The following is a 23443-nucleotide window of genomic DNA, read 5'->3' on the forward strand; positions in this document are numbered from 1 at the left end:
ATTTTTGAAGAGTCCAGGCTTGTTTTACAGAATGTCTCTCATTTGGATTTGTCTGATTGTTTCTCCATGATTAAATTCAGGTTAAAAAATTGTGGCAGGAGGGGCCAGCCCGGTGGCGCAAGCGGTTAAGTGCGCGCGCTCCGCTGCGGCGGCCCGGGGTTCGCTGGTTCGGATCCCAGGCGCGCACCGACGCACTGCTTGGCAAGCCATGCTGTGGCAGCATCCCATATAAAGTGGAGGAAGATGGGCACAGATGTTAGCCCAGGGCCATCTTCCTCAGCAAAAAAAGAGGAGGATTGGCGGATGTTAGCACAGGGCTGATCTCCTCACAAAAAAAAAAAAAAATTGTGCCAGGAATATACGTTGTAGTTTCTTTGTCAGTGCATTACTTCAGAAGATACGTCATGTCAGTTTGTTCTTTATTGGTGATACTAAGTTTTATCATTTTATTAAGGTTGTAGTCACCAGATTTCTTCACTGTAAAGGTATATTTGTAATTAATAAGTGCTCAGTGGGGCAAAACTTGGAAATTGTATAAATGTCTTGTTCCCCAACGTTGTTTTACAATAGCTTTAGCATCCATTGATGGTAATTCTTCTGTGGTAGTTGCAAAATCAGCCCATTTATTTTTAGGCAGTTCTAAATCATTTTTTTCTTTCTCCTTGACTTTGAAACAAAGACTGTTTCCTGTTTTGGGAAGACATTGTGTAGACTTTATCATTTTTCTTTTCTTTTCTTTTTGTTTTTGAACTTAGACTAATTAAAACATACTTTTTACATTCTAATTTGCAATTTATATGCTTTGTAATTTTTATCTTTAGTGAAAAACATTTCTAGTGCTGCTTAAAGAATTGGGTTTATTTTTTATTTATTTTTAAAATTATTTTATTGAGGTCATAATGGTTTATAACATTGTGTAATTTCAGGTGTATATTATTATTTATCAGTTTCTGTACAGACTGCGTTGTGCTCACCACCAATAGTCTAATTTTTATCTGTCACCATATATATGTGCCCCTTTACCCCTTTTGCCCAACCCTCAACCCCCTTCCCCTCTGGCAGCCACTTATCTGTTCTCTTTATACATATGTTGGTTTATCTTCCACATATGAGTGAAATCATACGGTGTTTGTCTTTTGCTGTCTGGCTTATTTCGCTTAACATAATACCCTCAAGGTCCATCCATGTTATTGCTAATGGGACGATTTTGTCTTTTTTATGGCTGAGTAGTACTCCATTGTGTACATATACCACCTCTTTATCCATTCATCAGTTGATGGGCTCTTGGGTTGCTTCCACATCTTGGCTATTGTGAATTATGCTGCAATGAACATAGGGGTGCATAAGTCTCTTTGAATTGGTCATTTCAAGTTCTTTGGATAAATACCTAGTAGTGGGATAGCTGGACTGTATGGTATTCCTATTTTTAATTTTTTGAGAAATCTTCATACTGTTTTCCAAAGTGGCTGTGCCAATTTGCATTCCCACCAGCAGTGTGTGAGGGTTCCCTTTTCTCCACATCCTCTACAACATTTGTTATTTTTTGTCTTGATAATTATAGCCATTCTAACAGGTATAAGGTGATATCTCATTGTAGTTTTGATTTGCATTTCCCTAATAATTAGTGATGTTGAACATCTTTTCATGTGCCTGTTGGCCATCTGTATATCTTCTTTGGAAAAGTCTGTTCATATCCTCTGCCCATTTTTTGATCAAGTTGTTTTTTTGTTGAGTTGTATGAGTTCTTTATATATTTTGGAAATTAACTCCTTGTAGGATCTATGATTAGCAAATATTTTCTCCCACTTGGTGGAGTTTCATTTTGTTGATGGTTTCCTTTGCCTTGCAGAAGCTTTTTAGTCTGATGTAGTTCCATTTGTTTATTTTTTCTTTTGTTTCCCTTGCCTGAGTAGACATGGCATTTGAAAAGATGCTGCTAAGACTGATGTCAAAGAGTGTACTGCCTATATTTTCTTCTAGAAGTTCTATGGTTTCAGGTCTTACATTAAAGTCTTTAATCCATTTTGAGTTAATTTTTGTATATGGTGCAAGATAATGGTCTACTTTGATTCTTTTGCATGTGGCTGTCCAGTTTTCCCAGCACCATTTATTGAAGAGACTTTCCTTTCTCCATTGTATGTTCTTGGCTCCTTTGTCGAAGATTAGCTGTCCATAGATTTGTGGTCTTATTTCTGGGCTCTCAATTCTGTTCCATTGATCTGTGTCTGTTTTTTTGCCAGTACCATCCTGTTTTGATTACTATAGCGTTCTAGTATATTTTGTTTTATTTATTTATTTATTTATTTTGTGATAAAGATCAGCCCTGAGCTAACATCCACGCTAATCCTCTTCTTTTTTTGCTGAGGAAGACTGGCTCTGAGCTAACATCTATTGCCAATCCTCCTCCTTTATTCCCCACCCCCCAGCCCCAGTAGATAGTTGTATGTCATAGTTGCACATCCTTCTAGTTGCTCTATGTGGGACACGGCCTCAGCACGGCCGGAGAAGCGATGCATCGGTGCGCGCCTGGGATCCAAACCCGGGCCGCCAGTGGCGGAGCACGTGCACTTAACTGCTAAGCCATGGGGTTGGCACCTGTAGTATATTTTGAAGTCAGAGAGTGTGATACCTCCAACTTTGTTCCTTTTTCTCAGGATTGTTTTGGATATTCAGGGTCTTTTGTTGTTCCATATAAATTCTAGGATTCTTTGTTCTATTTCCATGAAAATTGTCATTGAGATTCTGATTGGGATTGCATTGAATCTGTGGATTGCTTTAGGTAATATGGACAGTTTAACTATGTTTATTCTTCCAGTCCATGTGCTTGGAATATCTTTCCATTCATTATGTCATCTTCAATTTCTTTCAATACTGTCTTATAGTTTTCATTGTATAGGTGTTTCACCTCCTTGATTAAATTTATTCCTAGATAGTTTATTCTTTTTGTTGCAATTGTAAATGGGATTGTATTCTTGAGTTCTCTTTCCGTTACTGCCTTATTAGAGTATAGAAATGCAACTCATTTTTGTGAGTTGATTTTGTACCCTGCAACTTTGCTGTAGTTGTTGATTATGTCTAATATTCTAATTATTATTTCTAATATTTTTCTGATGGATTCTTTAGGGTTTTCTATGTATAGAATCATGTTATCTGCAAACAGCAAGAGTTTCACTTCTTCCTTACCAATTTGGATACCTTTTATTTCTTTTTCTTGCCTAATTGCTCTGGCAAAAACCTCCAGTACTATGTTGAATAAGAGTGGCGAGAGTGGGCACCCTTGTCTTTGTCCTGTCCAGCTTTCAGTTTTTCACCGTTGAGTATGATGTTGGCTGTGGGTTTGTCATATATGGCCTTTATTATGTATTTCACCGTTGAGTATGATGTTGGCTGTGGGTTTGTCGTATATGGCCTTATTATGTTAAGGTACTTTCCTTCTATACCCATTTTTTTGAGAGTTTTATGATAAATGGATGTTGGATCTTGTCAAATGCTTTCTCTGCATCTATTGAGATGATCATGTGATTTTTATTCCTCATTTTGTTAATGTGGTGTATCACATTGATTTGCGGTTGTTGAACCATCCCTACATCCCTGGTATAAATCCCGCTTGATTATGGTCGTTTTAATATGTTGCTATATTTGATTTGCCAATATTTTGTTGAGGATTTTTGCATATTGGCCTGTAATTTTCCATCTTTTTGTTGTCCTTCTCTGGTTTTGGTATCAGGGTGATGTTGGCCTCATAGAATGAGTTAGGAAGCATTCCATCTTCTTCAATTTTTTGGAATAGTTTGAGAAGGATAGGTATTAAATCTTCTTTGAATGTTTGGTAGAATTCTCTAGAGAAGGCCATCTGGTCCTGGGCTTTTGTTTTTGGGGAGGTTTTGATTACTATTTCAATCTCTTTACTTGTGATTGGTCTATTCAGATTCTCTGTTTCTTCTTGATTCAGTTTTGGGAGGTTGTATGAGTCTAAGAATTTATCTATTTCTTCTAGATTATCCAATTTGTTGGCATGTAGTTTTTCATAGTATTCTCTTATAATCCTCTGTATTTCTGTGGTATCTGTTGTAATTTCTCCTCTGTCCTTTCTGGTTTTATTTATTTGAGCCTTCTCTTTTTCTTAGTGAGTCTGGCTAACGGTTTGTCAATTTTGTTTATCTTCTCAAAGAACCAGCTCTTAGTTTCATTGATCCTTTCTACTGTTTTTTTGGTCTCCATTTCATTTATTTCTGCTCTTGTTTTTATTTCCCTCCTTCTGCTGACTTAGGGCTTTGTTTGTTCTTCTTTTTCTAGTTCTATTAGGTGTAGTTTAAAATTACTTATTTGAGATTTTTCTTGTTTGTTGAGGTGGGCCTGTATTGCTATGAATTTCACTGTTAGAACCGCTTTTGCTGCATCCCATAAGAGTTGGTATGATGTGTTTTCTTTTTTTTTTTTTTTTTTTTTTGATGAGGAAGATTCACCCTGAGCTAACATCCGTTGGCAATCTTCCTCTTTTTGCTTGAGGAAGATTAGCCCTGAGCTAACATCTGTGCCAGTCTTCCTCCATTTTGTATACAGGATGCCACCACAGCATGGCTGATGAGTGGAGCAGGTCCGCACCTGGGATCCGAACCCGCGAACCTGGGCTGCCAAAGCAGAGCGCTTGGAACTTTAACCCCTCGGCCATGGGGCCGGCCCTGGTATGATGTATTTTCATTTTCGTTTGTGTCCAGGTATTTTTTGATTTCTCCTTTGATTTCTTCATTGATCCAGTGGTTGTTCAGTAGCATGTTGTTTAGTCTCCACATATTTGTGACTTTCCCAGTTTTTTTCTTGTAGTTTATTTCTGGTTTCATAGCATTGTGGTTGGAAAAGATGCTTGATATGATTTCAGTCTTCTTAAATTTATTGAGGCTTGCCTTGTTTCCCAACGTATGGTCTATCTTTGAGAATGTTCTATGTGCACTTGAGAAGAATGTGTATTCTGCTGTTTTTGGGTGGAATGTTCTAGATATATCTATTAAGTCCATCTGCTCAAGTGTTTAACTTAAATCCACTATTTTCTTGTTGAATTTCTGTCTGGATGATCTGTCTATTGATGTAAGTGGAGTGTTGAGGTCCCCTACTATTATTGTGTTGCTGTTAATATCACCCTTTAGGTCTGTTAATAGTTGCTTTATGTACTTTAGTGCTCCTGTGTTGGGTACATATATATTCATAAGTGTTATGTCCTCTTGGTGGAATGTCCCTTTTATCATTATATCATTATATATTTACTGCCCCTCTTTGTCTCTCGTTGCCTTTTTTATCTTGAAGTCTGCTTTGTCTGATATAAGTATAGCAACACCTGCTTTCTTTTGCTTGCCATTTGCTTGGAGTAGCATCTTCTGTCCCTTCACTCTGAGCCTGTTTGTGTCTAGAGCTGAGATGTGTTTCCTGGAGGCAGCATATTGTTGGGTCTTGTTTTTTAATCCATCCAGCCACTCTGTGTCTTTTGATTGGAGAATTCAATCCATTTACATTTAGAGTGATTATTGATGTATGAGGACTTAATACTTCCATTTTTCCTCTTGTTTTGTGGTTGTTCTATATTTCCCTTGTTTCTCTTCCCTTGAATTTCTGACTGCCATTTTAGTTTGGTGGTTTTCTGTGATGGTTTTCTCTTTATTTGTGATTTGTGTCTCTGCTCTGATTTTTTGTTTGGTGGTTAGCATGAAGTTTGTATAAAAGGTCTCATAGATGAGATAGGCCATTTTCTGATAGCCTGTTATCTCCATTAGCCTAAGCAGGTTCCATCCCTTCACTCTTCCCCTTCTAAGTTATTGTTGTCACAAATTATTCTGTTTTGTGTTGTGAGTTTGTGATTAAAATGAAGTGTTTATAGTTATTTTTGATGCTTTCCTTCCCTTTATCTTTTATGTTATAATTAAGTGTTTGCTAACCTGTTCTGATAGAAAGCTGAAATTTTCTGATTTTCTCTGTCTGTTTTTGTCCTTGCTCAAGGCTTTGTAAACCTTTGCCTTTTTGTTTCAGGTATGAGGGTGTTCTTGATCATTTCTTGTAAGGGAGGTCTAGTGGTGATGAACTCCCTCAGCCTGTGTTTATCTGGGAAAGCTTTTATTTCTCCATCATATCTGAAGGATACTTTTGCTGGATAGAGTATTCTTGGCTGGAAGTTTTTGTCTTTCAGTATTTTGAATATATCATTCCAATCTCTCCCAGCCTGTAAGGTTTCTGCTGAGAAATCTGCTGAAAGCCGGATAGGGGTTCTTTTGTAGATTATTTTCTTCTGCCTTGCAGCCCTTAATATTTTTTCTTTGTCATTGACTTTTGCCAGTTTTACTATTATATGCCTTGGAGAAGATCTTTTTGTATTGATGTAGTTAGGAGGTCTATTGGCTTCAAATACTTGTAGGTCCGGTTCCTTCCCCAGGTTTGGGAAGTTCTCAGCTATTATTTCTTTGAACAAGCTCTCTGCTCCTTTCTCCCACTTCTGCCTATGGAATACCTATAATCCTATGTTGCATTTCCTAATTGTGTTGGATATTTCTCGAAGAGTTTCTTCATTTTTTTTTTAAGTCTTAGTTCTCTCTCCTCCTCCACCTAAAGCATTTCTATATTTCTGTTCTCTAAATTACTAATTCTGTCCTTCATAACATCAGCTCTGTTTTTTAAGGTCTCTAGATTGTTTTTTTATCTCACTCGTTGTGTTCTTCATCTCCAGAATTGTTTGCCTTTTTCTTTTTTGAAGTTTCGATCTCTTTGGTGAAGAATTCCTTCTGCTCATTAATTTTATTCCTGAGTTCATTGAACTGTCTTTCTGAGTTTTCTTGTAACTCGTTGAGTTTCTTTATGACAACTATTTTGAATTCTCTGTCATTTAGATTGTAAATTTCTGTGAGTTCAGGATTGGTTTCTGGAGACTTGTCATTTTCCTTCTGCTCTGGAGTGTTACTGTAGTTCTGTTAATGTAGTTCTCCATGGTGTTTGATGAAGTGATCCTTTGCCAGTGCATAGTGGTAGTTTCAGGTCACAGATTCCACCTGCCACCTCTAGCGGGGACAGAAGCTGTGTTTTTTGAACCTGCTCTGTCTGCTGGAAGTTGTGCTGGAAGACAAGCCAGTAGGGCTTGTCTGCATTTGCCTGCTGGTTGCAGCCACTTGGCGAGTCACACACACAGGTGCCGGTGCTCTGGTGCAGAATCACTGCCTTGGCCGGGACCAGTGGAGCTGGTGCGCTAGCGGGTGTGGAGGTGAGAGGTGCTTTGTTTCACGCATGCAGGCCCCCTCATGCGCAGTTCACCTGGGCTGCTGTGCTTGGTGGGGGCACCTACATGGTGCCTGAGCCACACCACTCAGTGTGGAACATTCCCGTGGGCCAGACTGCAACTCTGAAAGTGAAAGTGTTCACCTGTGGGCCTGCCTGCTCCCCCTCCTCCTCTTACAGTCGCTCACCAGCTGCTGCATGAGGTCCTGTGTCCTAGATCACTGCCGCTGGTGAGGGGGAGGGGATCCACTAACCTCCTTTCACTGCTTCCTGGGGATCCAGTACCACCATCTTCAGGTGTATGGCTGTGTGGATCTCCCAGACGTCCTATTGTGCTTTGTAGGGAATCCTCTCTTGGTTAATGAATGTCTGTTTGGTTGTAACTTAGGGGGAAGAGACTAAGGGAACAGCTCACTCTGCCATGATGCTGACGTCACTCTGGGTTTAGTTTTTTAAAAAGGGCTTGTGGTAATAAAAACTGTATCAGAATTTCCTGGAGGGCTTGTGTTTTCCATCAGTAGGCCTGGAGTAGGGTCTGAAAATTTGCTTTTCTATCTACTTTCCAGGTGATGCTGCTGGTTCTGTGACCACACTTTGAGAACCGCTGTGGCTTCTGTAGGCCTTTCAAGTCAGTATTTTGCTCATGATTATTTGGGACCTTTTTCTACTTGTTTGCTTTCTCTGGTAGACATGAGAATAGTATGGAGATACAATAGTTGAATAAGTTGAAGGTTGTATTATTTGATTTGAAAAATGTTGGGAAAATTGTGGCAATTGGCTAAGGTACTAAATAGATTTCATTAACTTGGCTAATCCAAAATTGACTGTGTTGTAATGAAAATGGCTATAGGCTATTTTAAAACTTACTGTGGTGTTTTTATTTGTTAAATTTTCTTTACTTCACTTAATAAAATATTGATCCCTTAATTTTTGACCTAATTAGATGTCCATAGAGGTCACTTTGGGCTTTCAGTACTTAAGTGATCTCTGCATACATTTCAACAACTTGGTTCTGTTAAGTCTGTGCAATTAGTAAAGCAAGTGGCACATTCGTTATGTCATAGAGATATTTTTGCTTCTACAGAATTTGGTCAGTTGGCCCTCCTCCCTTGCTTCCCCCATTAGAAATGCTATAAACACTAGAGAGAAAAGGATGACCTTAATATTTGCTTCCCAGACTAAATCACAGCCTTGAAGCAGTTATTTCCTTCTGAATCATAAGTTTAATTTCACGCCCTGATTAGTGCTAGTATGTGCAGGTGGATATTTATTTTATGCAGCTAAACTGGTCTGCTTTTGCAAATTACTTGCCAGTCAGCAGAGCTATAATTTCTTGTGAGTAGTTGCTAGTAAGTTATAGTTCTCATTAGTAAGTTTTGTTATTTTTTTTTTTAAGTATGTATTTATGAAGTGGGAGAGGGAATCAGTCATCAAATTTTGGCCAGACTAGGATTTGACTAATAGCTTTTTTAAAGGCTCAGGGGTTGATGAATTTGGACTAATAGGCCCAATTAATTACATAAGCAGTAGGAAAGAGTGAGATCTTGTTTTCAATTGATGTGAAAATGTGCTCAGGACCTAGAAAGAGTAATGCCTGGTGGAAAAGACCAAAGAGATTCTCTTTCTTACTGAGAAAGAATATACTGTGGTTAAAACTTGAGTGTTTAGAGAGGCTTAAAAGAGAGATTAAACCGAGGGCAGGACACAGAAGATTTTGAAATTGGAGGGTACTTTTAAATTAAGCAATTTTTAATTGCTTAATTGAAGCCGTAAAGTTAAAAAAAAATTTTTTTTAAGTGAGACTAGCTTTCATTGGACTTGGATTAAGAAAAAATGCGATGAATCAGAAGGAGGCAAAGTTCTGTTTCCTTAGTGAGTGGGTCAGTTATTTGTCTTAACTAAAATGTCACTGAATTTGTGTGGGGTCATAGGCTTAAAGAGTCAGGAGGGATCATCTAATTCAAGGCTTCATAACTTTTTTTGTTCCTGAACCTCACTGAAAATCTTTTGTATGTCATGAGCTACTCTCCCCAGACATGCACATGCACATGCATTTTGTACACGATTTCAAGAGATTCGGAGATCTTTGAATCCTGTCCATGGATCCTAGGTTAAGACCCTTGATCTAGACTTATTTTAATGTTGTTACATAATGTATTTTAATTAAAAAGCCTTTGTTGTTGATAATTATCATTTCAACGTAACTAGTTGTGACTGTTTTTTTGTATGACTGTCAGGTCTGAGCTTCATCATAAAATGTCGTTTTGAAAAGCTAATGAAATGTTGAGTATTTTATTTGGTAGTGTCAGGAAAAATGGTACAGAAATGACTTGGCTGGTGGTTATTCAAAAATCCTACTGGAATGTCCTGTTCTTAATTTTCTCATTCCCCTAGCCACTCAGGCAAGCAGCCACAATTTATCCTTGTCTATGATGATGGAATTTTACTTGTCAGGAATATATGGATAGATACAACTTAAATCCTTTGATTGCTATCCTGCTGATAGTTCCAGGATCTTTCTACTTTTATCAGTTTTATTAAAGAAATGTTATGACCAAGCAAATGCCCAGCAAGGTCACTTTACCCCAGTGAGTGCACTTGACATCTAGGAGCATTTGGAATCCCCTCTTTTCTATCAAGGTCAACCTTAAACACTGTCAGCATATTCAGTTGTTTATACTCTGTAGTTCTGGGAGATCTGGGAAACATTTATCATGTCTTTGTCCTTGTTCTTTTAAGGTATCAACACTGGGAATGCTGTCCACCTAGTTAGCTCATTCAAGACAGTGGTTCGTGATCATTTTAGATCAGTAGTACACATTGGGCAAAAGACTTTGGATTTTTCTTACATATCTCACATGCCACTTGGAATGTTTTATGAATTGTCAATAAAAAGTATCATAGAGTATTACTCTTTCCTTTTAAAAATGAGCAAACTGAGACCCAAGGAGGTCATGTAACTTGTCCAAGGTTACAGTTGATGACAGCATGGATTAGAGCCCACAATTTCCCAAATCCAAGCCTACCTAGTTGGTGCCCTTTTGACTCTTGTTTTGTTTGTGGTTCAGCTTGTGTTTCTTCCACTGGATGGGTGAATTGAAGGGTATGTTTACGTATGTGTTTATGTATGTGTGTGTTCAGTTAGTCCTAGTGACTTGTTTAAGGAGGCCTTTTCTACTTTGAGGTCATGAAAATAGTCTCATATTTTCTACAGGAAGCTTTATAGTTTTGCTTTTTACATTTAGAAGTTTAGTCTCTCTAGAATTAATTTTTGCATTTCATGTAAGGAAAGGATTCCATTTCATTTCAGAATTTCCAGTGCCCCCCAGCATTATCTATTGGAAAAATATGTATTCCCCACTGATCTGCAGTGCTACCTCCATCATAAATCATGTTTTTATATATATTGGTCTGTTTTTGGACTCATTATTCTGTTTTGTTTATTTATCTATCTCTGTATCGGTGCCATACATCCTTATTCATGTAGCTTTATAATAAGCCTTGATATATGGTAGTTAAGTTCTCATACATTGTTGTGTTTCTTCAAGAGTGTTTTGGCTACGCATGGCTTTTTATACCTTCATAAAAATCTTACAGATAGCTTGTCAAGTTCAGCAACAACAACCTAAAAGCAAACAATAATAAACCTATTGGGATTCAACTTAACTATTGATAGAAACCAAAATATAGAGCCATTTCAAAAATATTTATTTTTGAATATGTAAAACATGCAATAACATTCAAAATTCAAAAAGTACAAAAGGATATACAGTGAAAACTCTCTCTCTTACCCATCTTTTTTTTTTTACAAAAATTTTGTAAAAATTTTTTTTTCACAAAAATTTTGTGAAATTTTTGTTGTACATTATTGTTTATCAGTCACCATATAAGTACATCCCTCCACCCCTTGTGCCCAACCCCCACCCCCTTAGCCCCTGGTAACCACCAAACAGTTCTATCTGTCCATGTGTTGGTTTATCTTCCACATATGAGTGAAATCATGCCCTGTTTGTCTTTCTCTTTCTGGCTTATTTCACTTAACATAATACCCTCCAGGTCCATCCATGTTGTTGCAAATGGGATGATTTTGTCTTTTTTTTAATGGCTGAGTAGTATTCCATGGTATATATATATACCACATCTTCTTTATCCAATCATCAGTTGAGGGACACTTGGGTTGCTTCCATGTCTTGGCCATAGTGAATAATGCTGCGATGAACATAGGGGTGCATAAGCCTCTTTGGATTGTTGATTTCAGGTTCGTTGGGTAGATACCCAGTAGTGGGATAGCCGGATCATAAGGTATTTCTATTTTTAATTATTTGAGGAATCTCCATACTGTTTTCCATAGAGGCTGCACCAGTTTGCATTCCCACCAGCAGTGGATTAGGGTTCCCCTTTCTCCACAGCCTCTCCAGCATTTGTTGCTTTTTGTCTTGGTGATTATAGCCTTTCTAAGAGGTGTAAGATGATATCTTAGTGTGGCTTTGATTTGCATTTCCCTGATGATTAGTGATGTTGAGCATCTTTTCATGTGCCTATTAGCCATCTGTATATCTTCTTTGGAGAAGTGTCTGTTCGTTTCCTCTGCCCATTTTTTGATTGGGTTGTTTGTTTTTTTGTTATTCAGTCATGTGAGTTCTTTATATATTATGGAGATTAATCCCTTGTCAGATATATGGTTTGCAAATATTTTTTCCCAGCTGATGGGTTCCCTATTCATTTTTCTTTTTTGTGTGTGTGAGGAAGATCAGCCCTGAGCTAACATCTATTGCCAATCCTCCTCCTTTTTTTCCCCCAAAGCCCCAATAGATAGTTGTATGTCATAGTTGCACATCCTTCTTAGTTGCTGTATGTGGGACGCTGCCTTAGCTTGTCCTGACAAGCGGTGCGTCGGTGCGCACCCGGGATCTGAACCTGGGCTGTCAGTAGCGGAGCGCGTGCACCCAGCTGCTAAGCCATGGGGCTGGCCCCTTCATATTCATTTTGATCCTGGTTTCATTTGCCTTGTAGAAGCTCTTTAATCTGATGAAGTCCCACTTGTTTATTTTTTCTTTTATTTCCATTGTCTGAGTAGACATGGAATTCAAAAAGATGCCTTTATGGCTGATGACGAGTAGTGTATTACCTATATTTTCCTCCAGGAGTTTTATAGTTTCAGGTCTCACCTTCAGGTCTTTGATCCATTTTGAGTTAATTTTTGTGTATGGTGAAAGAAGATGGTCTACTTTCATTCTTTTGCAAGTGGCTGTCCAGTTTTCCCAGCACCATTTATTGAAGGGACTTTCCTTTCTCCACTGTATGTCCTTAGCTCCTTTGTCAAAGATTAGCTGCGCATAGATATGAGGTTTTATTTCTGGACTTTCAATTCTGTTCCATTGATCTGTGTGTCTGTTTTTGTACCAGTACTATGCTGTTTTAATTACTGTCGCTTTGTAGTATGTTTTGAAGTCAGGGATTGTGATGCCTCCAGCCTTGTTCTTCTTTTTCAGGATTGCTTTAGCTATACGGGGTCTTTTGTTGCCCCATATGAATTTTAGTATTCTTTGTTCTATTTCTGTGAAGAATGTCCTTGGGATTCTGATTGGGATTGCATTGAATCAGTAGATTGCTTTAGGTAGTGTGGACATTTTAACAATGTTTATTCTTCCAATCCAAGTGCATGGAATCTTTTTTCATTTCTTTATGTCATCATTGATTTCACTCAGTAATGTCTTATAGTTTTCATTGTGTAGGTCTTTCACTTCCTTGGTTAAATTTACTCCTAGATATTTTATTCTTTTTGTTGCAATTGTAAATGGGATTGTCTTCTTGAGTTCTCTTTCTGTTAGTTCATTGTTGGTATATAGAAATGCAACTGATTTCTGTAAGTTGATTTTGTACCCTGCCACTTGGCTGTAGTTGTTGATTATTTCCAATAGTTTTCCAATGGATTCTTTAGAGTTTTCTATATATAAGATCATGTCATCTGCAAACAGTGAGAGTTTCATTTCTTCGTTGCCTATTTGGATTCCTTTTATTCCTTTTTCTTGCCTAATTGCTCTGGCCAGAACTGTGTTGAATAAGAGTGGTGGGAGTGGGCACCCTTGTCTTGTCCCTGTTTTCAGAGGGATGGCTTTCAGTTTTTCCCCATTGACTATGATGTTTTGCTGTGGGTTTGTCATATATGGCCTTTATTATGTTAAGGTACTTTCCTTCTATACCCATTTTGTTGAGAGTTTTTATCATAAATGGATGTTGGATCGTGTCAAAAGCCTTCTCTGCAACTATTGAGATGATCATATGGTTTTTATTCCTTGTTTTGTTAATGTGGTGTATCACACTGATTGATGTGCAGATGTTGAACCATCCCTGTGTCCCTGGTATAAATCCCACTTGATCGTGGTGTATGATCTTTTTAATGTATTGCTGTATTCAGTTTGCCAATATTTTGTTGAGGATTTTTGCATCTATGTTCATCAGGGATATTGGTCTGTAGTTTTCCTTCTTAGTATTGTCTTTGCCTGGCTTTGGTATCAGGGTGATGTTGGCCTCGTAGAATGTGTTGGGAAGTGTTCCATCTTCCTCTATTTTTTGGAATAGTTTGAGAAGGATAGGTATTAAGTCATCTTTGAATGTTTGCTAAAATTCTCCAGAGAAGCCATCTGGTCCTGCACTGTTATTTTTTGGGAGGTTTTTGATTACTGTTTCTTGTGATTGGTCTATTCAGGTTCTCTATTTCTTCTTGATTCAGTTTTGGGAGGTTGTATGAGTCTAGGAATTTATCCATTTCTTCTAGATTGTCCAATTTGTTGGCATATAGTTTTTCATAGTATTCTCTTATAATCTTTTGTATTTCTGTGGTATCTGTTGTAATTTCTTCTTTTTCATTTCTAATTTTATTTATTTGAGCCTTCTCTCTTTTTTTTCTTGGTGAGTCTTGCTAGGGGTTTGTCAATTTTGTTTATCTTTTCAAAGAACCAGCTGTTTGTTTCATTGATCCTTTCTACTGTTTTTTAATTTCAATTTCATTTATTTCTGCTCTGATTTTTATTATTTTCTTCTCTCTGCTGACTTTAGGCTTTGCTTGTTCTTCTTTTTTTAATTCTGTTAGGCATAGTTTGAGGTTGCTTATTTGGGCTTTTTCTTGTTTGTTAAGGTGGGCCTGTATTGCTATGAGTTTCCCTCTCAGGACCGCTTTTGCTGCATCCCATATGAGTTGGTACGGTGTAGTTTCATTTTCATTTGTCTCCCGATACGCTTTAATTTCTCCTTTAATTTCATCAATGATCCATTGGTTGTTTAGTAGCATGTTGTTGAGTCTCCACAGCTTTGTCACTTTCCTGGTTTTTTCCTTGTAGTTGATTTCTAACTTCATGGCATTATGGTCTGAAAAGATGCTTGTTATGATTTCAATCTTCTTAAATTTATATAAGCATGCCTTCTTTCCCAACATATGGTCTGTTCTTGAGAATGTTCCATGCGCGCTTGAGAAGAATGTGTAATCTGCTTTGTTTGGATGGAGTGCTCTGTATATGTCTGTTAAGTCCATCTCATCTAGTTTTTCATTTAGGTCCATTATGTTCTTATTTATTTTCTGTCTGGATGATCTGTCCATTGATGAGAGTGGGGTGTTGAGATCCCCTACTACTATTTTGTTGTTGTTAATATCTCCTTTTAGGTTTGTTAATAGTTGCTTTATGTACCTTGGTGCTCCCGTATTGGGTGCATATATATTTAAAAGTGATATGTCTTCTTGGTGGAGTGTCTCTTTTATCATTATATATTGCCCCTCTTTGTCTCTCATTACCTGTTTTATCTTGAAGTCAACTTTGTCTGATATAAGTATGGCAACACCTGCTTTCTTTGGTTTGCTGTTAGCTTGGAGTATTGTCTTCCATACTTTCATTCAGAGCCTGTGTTTGTCTTTAGAGCTGAGATGTGTTTGCTGGAGGCAGCATATTATTGGGTCTTGTTTTTTAATCCATCCTAACACTCTGTGTCTTTTGATTGGAGAGTTCAGTCCCTTTACATTTAGGGTAATTATTGATATATCGGGGCTTGTTGTTGTTATTTTATCGCTCTTTTTCTGGTTCTTTTGCATTTCTTTTGTTTCTCTTCCCGTGTATTTCAGACTACAAATTTAGTTTGGTAGTTCTGTATGGTGGTTCTCTTAGTTTTCTCTTTCTTTATCATGTGTGATTCTGTTCTGATTATTTGGTTAGTGGTTACCACGAGGTTTGTGTAAAAGAATCTCGTGGATGTGATAGTCCATTTTTTGATGGCCTCTTATTCCCTTAGACTAAGTTGATTTGATCCTTTTCCTCTTCCCCTTCTAAGTTATTCTTGTCACATCTTATTCCCTCTTGTATTGTGAGTTTGTGTTTAACATGATGAGCTTATATTTATGCTTGGTGCTTACCTTCCCTTGATCTTTGGTTTTATATTTAAGTGTTTGCTAATCTATTTTGGTAGAGGACTGCAATTTTTCTGATTTTGTCGACCTATTTTCCTCCTTGTTCAAAACTTTGAATCCCCTTTCTCTTTTTTTCCTCAGGGATGAGGGCCTTCTTGAGTACTTCTTGTAGTGGGGGTCTTGTGGCAATGAACTCCCTTAGCTTTTGTTTATCTGGGATAGTTATTATTTCTCCATCATATCTGAAGGATATTTTTGCTGGATAGAGTATTCTTGGCTGAAAGTTTTTGTCCTTCAGAATTTTGAATATATCGTTCCACTCTCTGCTGGCCTGTAAAGTTTCTGTCAAGAAATCGGCTGAGAGCCTGATAGGAAATCCTTTGTATGTTATTTTTTTTTGTCTAGCTGCCCTTAATATCTTTTCTTTGTCATTGACTTTTGCCAGCTTTACTACTATATGCCTTGGAGAGGGTCTTTTCATGTTGATATATTTAGGAGATCTATTTATTTCATTCACTGGTATTTCCAGCTCCTTCTCCAGGTTTGGGAAGTTCTCAGATATTATTTCTTTGGACAAGGTCTCTGCTCCTTTTTCCCTCTCTTCTCCCTCTGGAATACCTATAATCCTTATGTTGGATTTCCTAATTGAGTCACATATTTTTCAGAGAGTTTCTTCATTTCTATTTAGTCTTAGTTCTCTTTCCTCCTCCATCTGGAACATTTCTGCATTGCTGTCCTCAATATTGCTAATTCTTTCCTCCATATTTTCAGCTGTGATGCTTAAGGCTTCCAGATTTGTCTTTATCTCCTCTATTGTGTTTTGATTGGTTTTTTTTTTTTTTTACAGTTCAATCTCTTTTGTGAAGAAACTCCTGATTTCATTGAGTTGTCTGTCTGTGTTTTCTTGTATTTCATTAAGCTTTTTTATGATGGCTACTTTGAATTCTCTGTTGTTAAGGTTATACATTTCTGTGCTTTCCAGGTTGACTTCTGGGTGCTTGTCATATTCCTTTTGGTCTGGAGATTTAATATATTTTTGCATGTTGCCTGTCGGTATTGGCTTACTTTTTCTCATAGTGAAAATATATGGTGCAGTTTCCTCTTGCTGCCGCTGGGTCGGGGTCAAGGTCTGTGTATTCTGGCCCGCCTCAGGCCGCGGGCACTCTTGCTAGCCCCTGGCTAATCTGCGGTGTGGCTGAGTGGAGGCTGCTGGGTGGGGGGAGCATGGGAACAGCTGGAGCTGGAGCATGGGAACAGCTGAGACTGGAGCGCAGCTAGGCCGGAGCACTTGGGGCTCAGTTGCAGGTGGGTTGAAGCAGCTGCAGCTGAAGTGCCATTGGGCCAAAGAAGCAGGGGCTGGAGTGCCACTGGGCAGAAGAAGCTGGAACTGGAGTGCGCTGGACCGAACAAGGAAGAGCTGGAGCGCCCCTGGGCCAAAGAAGCTGGAACTGGAGTGCACTGGGCCAAAGAAACTGGAATTAGAGTGCGCTGAGCCGAAGAAGGAAGAGCTGGAGCGCTGCTGGGCCAAAGAAACTGGAACTGGAGTGCGCTGGGATAAAGAAGGAGGAGCTGGAGTGCACTAGGCCAAAGAGGGAGGAGCTGGAGCACCTCTGAGCCAAAGAACCTGAAACTGGAGTGTGGTGGGCTGAAGTTGCTGGTGCCAGGTCAGCTGGAGCCTGAGCACAGGCCAAGCCGAAGCCACTGGAGCCCCAGGGGTGGGGGAGGGGGCAGTCAAGCCGAAGGAGCTGGGGGCGGGACATGGGGAAGCAGGGGAAGCTGGGACCGTGGCTTGGTTCAGCCAGAGCAGCTGGGGCTGTGGCGTGGTGGGGCCTGAGCTGCCGCTGCCTCTGGTGTGGGGGCACAGGCTCGCCTCGGTGCTTGTCGGGCCGGCGCCTGGGGGCCACTGCCTGTGTGGCTGGGCCGGTCACGCTGCCCCTGCTGGTGGGGCCCAGGCGCCTGGGGGCCGCTGCCTCTGGGGATGGGGCCGAGCTGAAGTGCTGCTGTGCTGAAGTGCCAGTCAGGCGGGCCGGGTGGGGGAGAGGCGCTTACTTTTGCCTCCCCGATCTCAGAGGTTTCTCGCTTTGCTGTCGCTCTCTGCAGTCCTGAGGGGCTAGCTTGCTGAAACTACCCTGGCAACAGTTCCGCTTCCTCTGTAGGGGGATCCCCTCGGCTGTGAGGGGTCTTAAAGAGCACTGGTTTTCACGTGGCCGGCCGCCTCTCTCCCTCCTCTGAGAGCCTTGCGGTCTCAGTCTCTGGGTTGCAGTCCTTGGGGAAGGAAAGGAGCTCCTCTTACTTCCTTCCACTTCCTCTGGGGATTCCAGCACCTCTGTCCTTGGGGGTATAGCTGCGTGGGTGCCTCAGATGTCCCCTGTGTTGTGTGACTAGCTTCTATTGGAATATGAATGTCCTTTTTGTTGTGTCTTAGAGGGGGAGAGTTCACTGTGGGAAGCTCACTCCACCATGATACTGACGTCACTCTCTTACCCATCTTCTTAACGTTCAGTTTCCCTCCCCAGAGGCTGCTGCTTTTTCTTATTTCTTGTTTCTTGATTATTTTAAGTTAGACTTCATAAGGAGTTTTTCTAGGACCCACCAGACATCACCTACCATGGGGGCCAGTCAGGTGGCGCAGCGGTTAAGTGCGCGCGCTCTGCTTCAGCAGCCTGGAGTTCGCAGGTTCGGATCCCGGGCACGCACCGATGCAGCACTTGTCAAGCCATGCTGTGGCAGCATCCCATATAAAGTAGAGGAAGATGGGCACAGATGTTAGCCCAGGGCCAATCTTCCTCAAGGAAAAAAGGGGAGGAGTGGCATTGGATGTTAGCTCAGGGCTGGTCCTCCTCACAAAAAAAAAAAAAAAAGAAAAGAAATCACCTACTATGGCTTAAATATGAAATTTGAGAACCTTTGTCCAGGGAAGATGGTTTTGTGGTGTTTTGTTTTGGTTTTTTCCACTTACAAATTTTTTATTGAACACCTATTTATTGGCCTATTGATTTTTGTTTTTTTGTTTTTTTTATGAGGAAGATCAGCCCTGAGCTAACGTCCATGCCAATCCTCCTCTTTTTGCTGAGGAAGACTGGCCCTGGGCTAACATTTGTGCCCATCTTCCTCCACTTTACATGGGACGCTGCCACAGCATGGCCTGACAAGCGGTGCATCGGTGCGCTCCTGGGATCCGAACCCAGGCCACCAGCAGCGGAGTGTGCGCACCCAACCGCTACGCCACAGGGTGGCCCCTTGATTTTTCTTTTTTAATGTTAAGAGGCAGTGGGGTATATTGAAAGAGTACTCTTTTGAGAGGGATCATTCAATAAGCATTTGATCCTTACACAAATCTATATGTTGGAGTTTCTTAGCCTTTGGTCCTGGGCCCTTTTCTGTTTCCTGCCTACACTTTCTTCCTAAGTGATTTCATCTAACCCTTGGCTTTGAAATGCCATCTGTGTGCTGATGACTTGTAATATGCCAGTGATTTCCAACTTATCCTTCTACTCTGACCTCTAGATTTATATATTTAATTTACTATCCATTTGAATGTTGCATAGTGATTTCAAACTTAATATATCAAAAATAGAAATCTTGACTTTTTTTCTTAGTCTTCCTATCCCAATAAATGGTACTACCATTGACGTAGTTACTGAAGCCCCAAACCTGGGATCATCCTTGACTCCTTACTTTTCCTTACCCTGATATCCAGTCCATCCTCAGATTCTATCTGGACTTCCAAAATATATCTCAAATTCACCCACTTCTTTCTGCCTCCGCTGCCATTAACTTACTGTAGGTTATTATAATTTTTTTTATATTTATAATACTTTTCTAACTATTGTCTCCATTAAATCCAATTTCTATATGGGAGTCCGAGTGATCTTTCAAAAATCTAAGTTTAAAACTTTTCAGTATCTTTCCTTTGCACTTAGGCCATGCATGATAAGACTTTGACTTTTGTTCTGCCAGATAGATCTGGTCCTTTCCTACCTACCTCTTTCACTATCTAATGCCAATACTCCCACTCTCCAATTACACTCTGGTCACCTTGGCCTTTTGCCAAACTCTTGCAAGACTGCTGTAAGGCCTTTTCATTTGCTCTTTTCTCTAACCTTGGCTTTTTACTTGAATCCTTCTTACTCTTGATAATTCAAGTTTTTAAACTTTGCCTAAAGAACTTTTCCCGAACCTAGTCTGTATATAATCAGGATTTCTTGATATGGCATACAATCTGATTTGTCTTTTAAAACAACTTATAGAGATTACTATTTATCCTATATGGTAACTACAGTTCCTGCTGTTTAGAATATTACAACCCTTGAGGAGTTATATTAGGCTTGGAATATAGTGTAATTTGAAGCCCTTGGTACATTTTGGATTAGAAAAACAATTCTCAAAAGAAATATATTCAAGTGGAAGAACCACTTTTTTGAAATTTATTACTTTGAATGTATAAAGTTTGGTCATCTTTGGAACTAGAGACCTAATTTACTAGCAAATGGAGTATATAATACTAAAACATAGTACTGTCCACATATAAAATTCTTTGTTTTTTTGTCTTAGGTTAATAAATTGTCCTTGAGTCAATTGTTATGATAAATACCAAATGGAAAATTACCTTTGTTTCTTAGAATATTTCAGCTTTCTTAGTTCAGGCATCACAAAGTGCTCCTTCTTAGTTCATCAGGTATAAGTTAGAGTTGATTCAGAGACCCTTTGCGAAAGTGGCCAGGTGGACATGTGCATTCATTTGCCAAATTCTTTTAAGAATAAATCCAAGTGCTCTTAATTGTTCCCACTACTAAAAGAAATGATAATTATGTGATGCAGTAGAGGTGTTAGCTAATGCTACAATGACAATCATATTGCAATATAAATATCAAATCAATATTTTGTACACCCTAAACTTACACAATGTTATATATCAATTGTATCTCAATTAAAAAAAAAGTAAATCTAAGAAACTTGCTATCTGAAACAATGACCTCTTAACCCATCATAAAATAATTTTGAGTACCCAGCCTAAGTATTTTTATTTGTTAATTTATAAATTGCAAATTGTATGCATGCATTACTATCATTAGCTACTATATCAAGGCACAGTACGTACACTTAGGGTAGGGTATATATATTGTGTATACTTAGTGAATATAAATTGTGACTAGTATATACGTGTATACACATATACATGTATATAGATAGTATATATAAATTCATATTTCAAATAGTTGTTTTAATACTGTCTTTGGCTCACTTTTTCATATATGGTTAGTTCAGTATTATTTTTATCTTGTAAAGTGAGTAATTAAGGGCTTGTGCAAGGAATTATAGAAGCATCAGTTGACAGTTTATTTAAAACTAGATTATGTTTTTAAATCCTGGGCACGCTACAGTTTTTTTGCAGTATGCGAAAAGAGAATGAATGGGCAGGGAGCACTGCTACCAACTCTGTATTGTGGAACTCCCAGTCTTCTATTGGAACAGTTGGTTCATAAGTGATATTTGACCATCTAACATCAGATCAAAAGAGGGAACCAGTGCCAATCTATATCATAAAAATTGGAAAACATTAATTTCTTTTTTTAACTAAATTAATTTGAATAAAAGTCTGTTTTATTCACCTGTACCCCGAAGGATCATCTTGCTTACCTCCTGGCATGTGTACACCCCACTTTGGAAACCAGCTGGTCTAACAGGTGGGAGGAAGATGCATTGTGGCAGAATTGAGTTCTTTTTGCCTTTTCTCGGGTTCTCTTCAGATTTCATATATCATTGAAAGGCACTTGAATGAGAAAACTAATCCTTAGAACAAGTATAGCCGGTGTAATAAGTATAGCCGAACTTCTTATAGCATATATCATGCTCTTCTAAAACTAACTGTATTCCCGAGAATCTGTACCTAGGTCTTCCTTCATTCCAAGGCTTTAGTAACTAAAGAGACTTTATAGAATATGGACATCGTTTTGCTGGACAAAAGGAGATATTTCTATCTCAATTCTATTTGGAAGATTAATGTTTTTGTAGGGCTAGAGGTAGAGACCTATGATTAAAGGTACATTGAAATTTTTTATTAATGAAGACGATTCTTTGGTAATTTATTATTTTATGATAATGTATTCTTTCAATTTGGAAAAGTTATTCAGAAAAAGTACCCTTTTTAAAGCATGCTGCTGGCCTGGTTTGTGGATTTCACTTGGCTTCTATTAGGAACAGTGGTTTATTCCTGAGATAAGGGTTTTTGTCCATTTAAAGACTCAATTATCTAATATCAAAGGTAAAGCTAAAAGCAGGTCTCTCCCCCCTCACCCCAACACACAAAATACATAGAGATCACAGACTCACTAGTTACAAGCCAAACAAAAGCAAATCACCTCCTACATTAGGAACAGAGGAAAAATCAGTAAGGCCCTACCCCAGAGACAGTAAGGATTAAAATTCCTACCATTTTGGACAGAGTATAACACATTCTTGACAAGAGTGTTAGGAGCTTGTCCCAGTAGCCTGCAAGTCCCTATGGAGTACATGGCTAGACATGTCAGATCAGGGCAGGAATAGCAATTCCACCAGTGAGGTCCAGCAGGTGTAACAGCAATAGCACAAGTCTGAATGCATGTTGACTCACAGCTGACTGCCCTGGAGGTGAAGCCAGAGGCTCTCTTTTAAGGGGTATTCTGGATGAATCATAGCGGTTTCCAAGAATGCTACGCCACTCATTCACAGATAATTCACCAATCCCTGTCCAAGTGCATCACAGAAATCCAGTCTCGAGACTCGCATGGTTCTAATAGCATTAGCACCTAAATTCATATTATTGCTCTGTAATAAAATTGCATCATCTTGCTTACAGCCTGGGACCTACCAGCTACAGCTAATTTAAAGATTTTATTTATTCAGTTTTTCCCCCCAAAGCCCCAGTAGATAGTTGTACGTCATAGGTTCACATCCTTCTAGTTGCTAGCTACAGCTAATTTAGAAGTCGTTGCAAGGTAGCACTTGCTTGGGGAGTTTAGGCCTTACAAAGGGGGATTTTCTTGAGATTCCCTACTGATATAACAAACTAAAGAAAGAAGAAAGCAGGGTTGGAGAGAGATGGGCTTTTGTATACAGTTTTAGCCCAGTTTGTTGGTTTAATTTTCTTTGTGAGGGTCTCGCTGGGCTGCCTTGGAACCTGTTTTGTTCTAGTCTCTCTCCTTTTCTTTAAACACCCTCTGTGCTGTTGTTCACCTTCTCTCAACCCATCCTCTAAGTAGTGTAACCACCCTTTTGCTCCAGCTGCTTTATTGTCATTATCATCTTGGAGTACCTCATTTTCCTATGTGGAAAGGATTCTAAAGAAAAGATCTTGATCTAGTCGTTATTTTTGCTCTTAACATTTGCAGACTCTCTCCTCTATAGTCCTTTTAAAAAGTGGCTAAAATATAAATTATTAAATTGGTTATTTCAGAGTTTGGAATAGTAGTGGATTTTTTTCTTTAAAAAATGAACTTAAGGGCCGGCCCTGTGGCTTAGCGGTTAAGTGCGCGCACTCCGCTGCTGGCGGCCCGGGTTCCGATCCCGGGGGCGCACCGACGCACTGCTTCTCTGGCCATGCTGAGGCCACGTCCCACATACAGCAACTAGAAGGATGTGCAGCTATGGCATACAGCTATCTACTGGGGCTTTGGGGTAAAAAAACTAAATAAATAAAAAATTATAAAAAAAAAAATGAACTTAAGAAAATGATTGTACTACGAAAGACCTCAAGTTTTCTTTTGATCCTTAGGTTTGGTTAAATAAATCAAATTTTTTCAACTCATTGCAAACACA

At 39.0% G+C, this 23443-nt stretch overlaps 1 protein-coding gene across 7 annotated transcripts in view; it reads left to right on the plus strand.

Moving 5' to 3' along the window:
• The window catches only part of BTRC (beta-transducin repeat containing E3 ubiquitin protein ligase), a 184310-nt gene that overhangs the window by 23739 nt on the left and 137128 nt on the right, over positions 1-23443 (plus strand). Inside the window, exon 1 of one of the 7 annotated variants that reach the window (XM_087432476.1) lies at positions 7840-7879. The exons of 4 other annotated variants lie outside the window; for them this stretch is intronic. The gene's annotated coding sequence lies outside the window, so the exon portion shown is untranslated. Of the gene's footprint in view, positions 1-7839; positions 7880-23443 lie in introns of those variants that run through there. 2 more of the 7 variants (XM_087432478.1, XM_087432477.1) reach the window with 2 other exon arrangements.

This window comes from Ceratotherium simum, chromosome 6 (genome assembly GCF_057802395.1).
Source record: "Ceratotherium simum simum isolate JZ-2026a chromosome 6, ASM5780239v1, whole genome shotgun sequence".
NCBI classification, from domain to species: domain Eukaryota; kingdom Metazoa; phylum Chordata; class Mammalia; order Perissodactyla; family Rhinocerotidae; genus Ceratotherium; species Ceratotherium simum.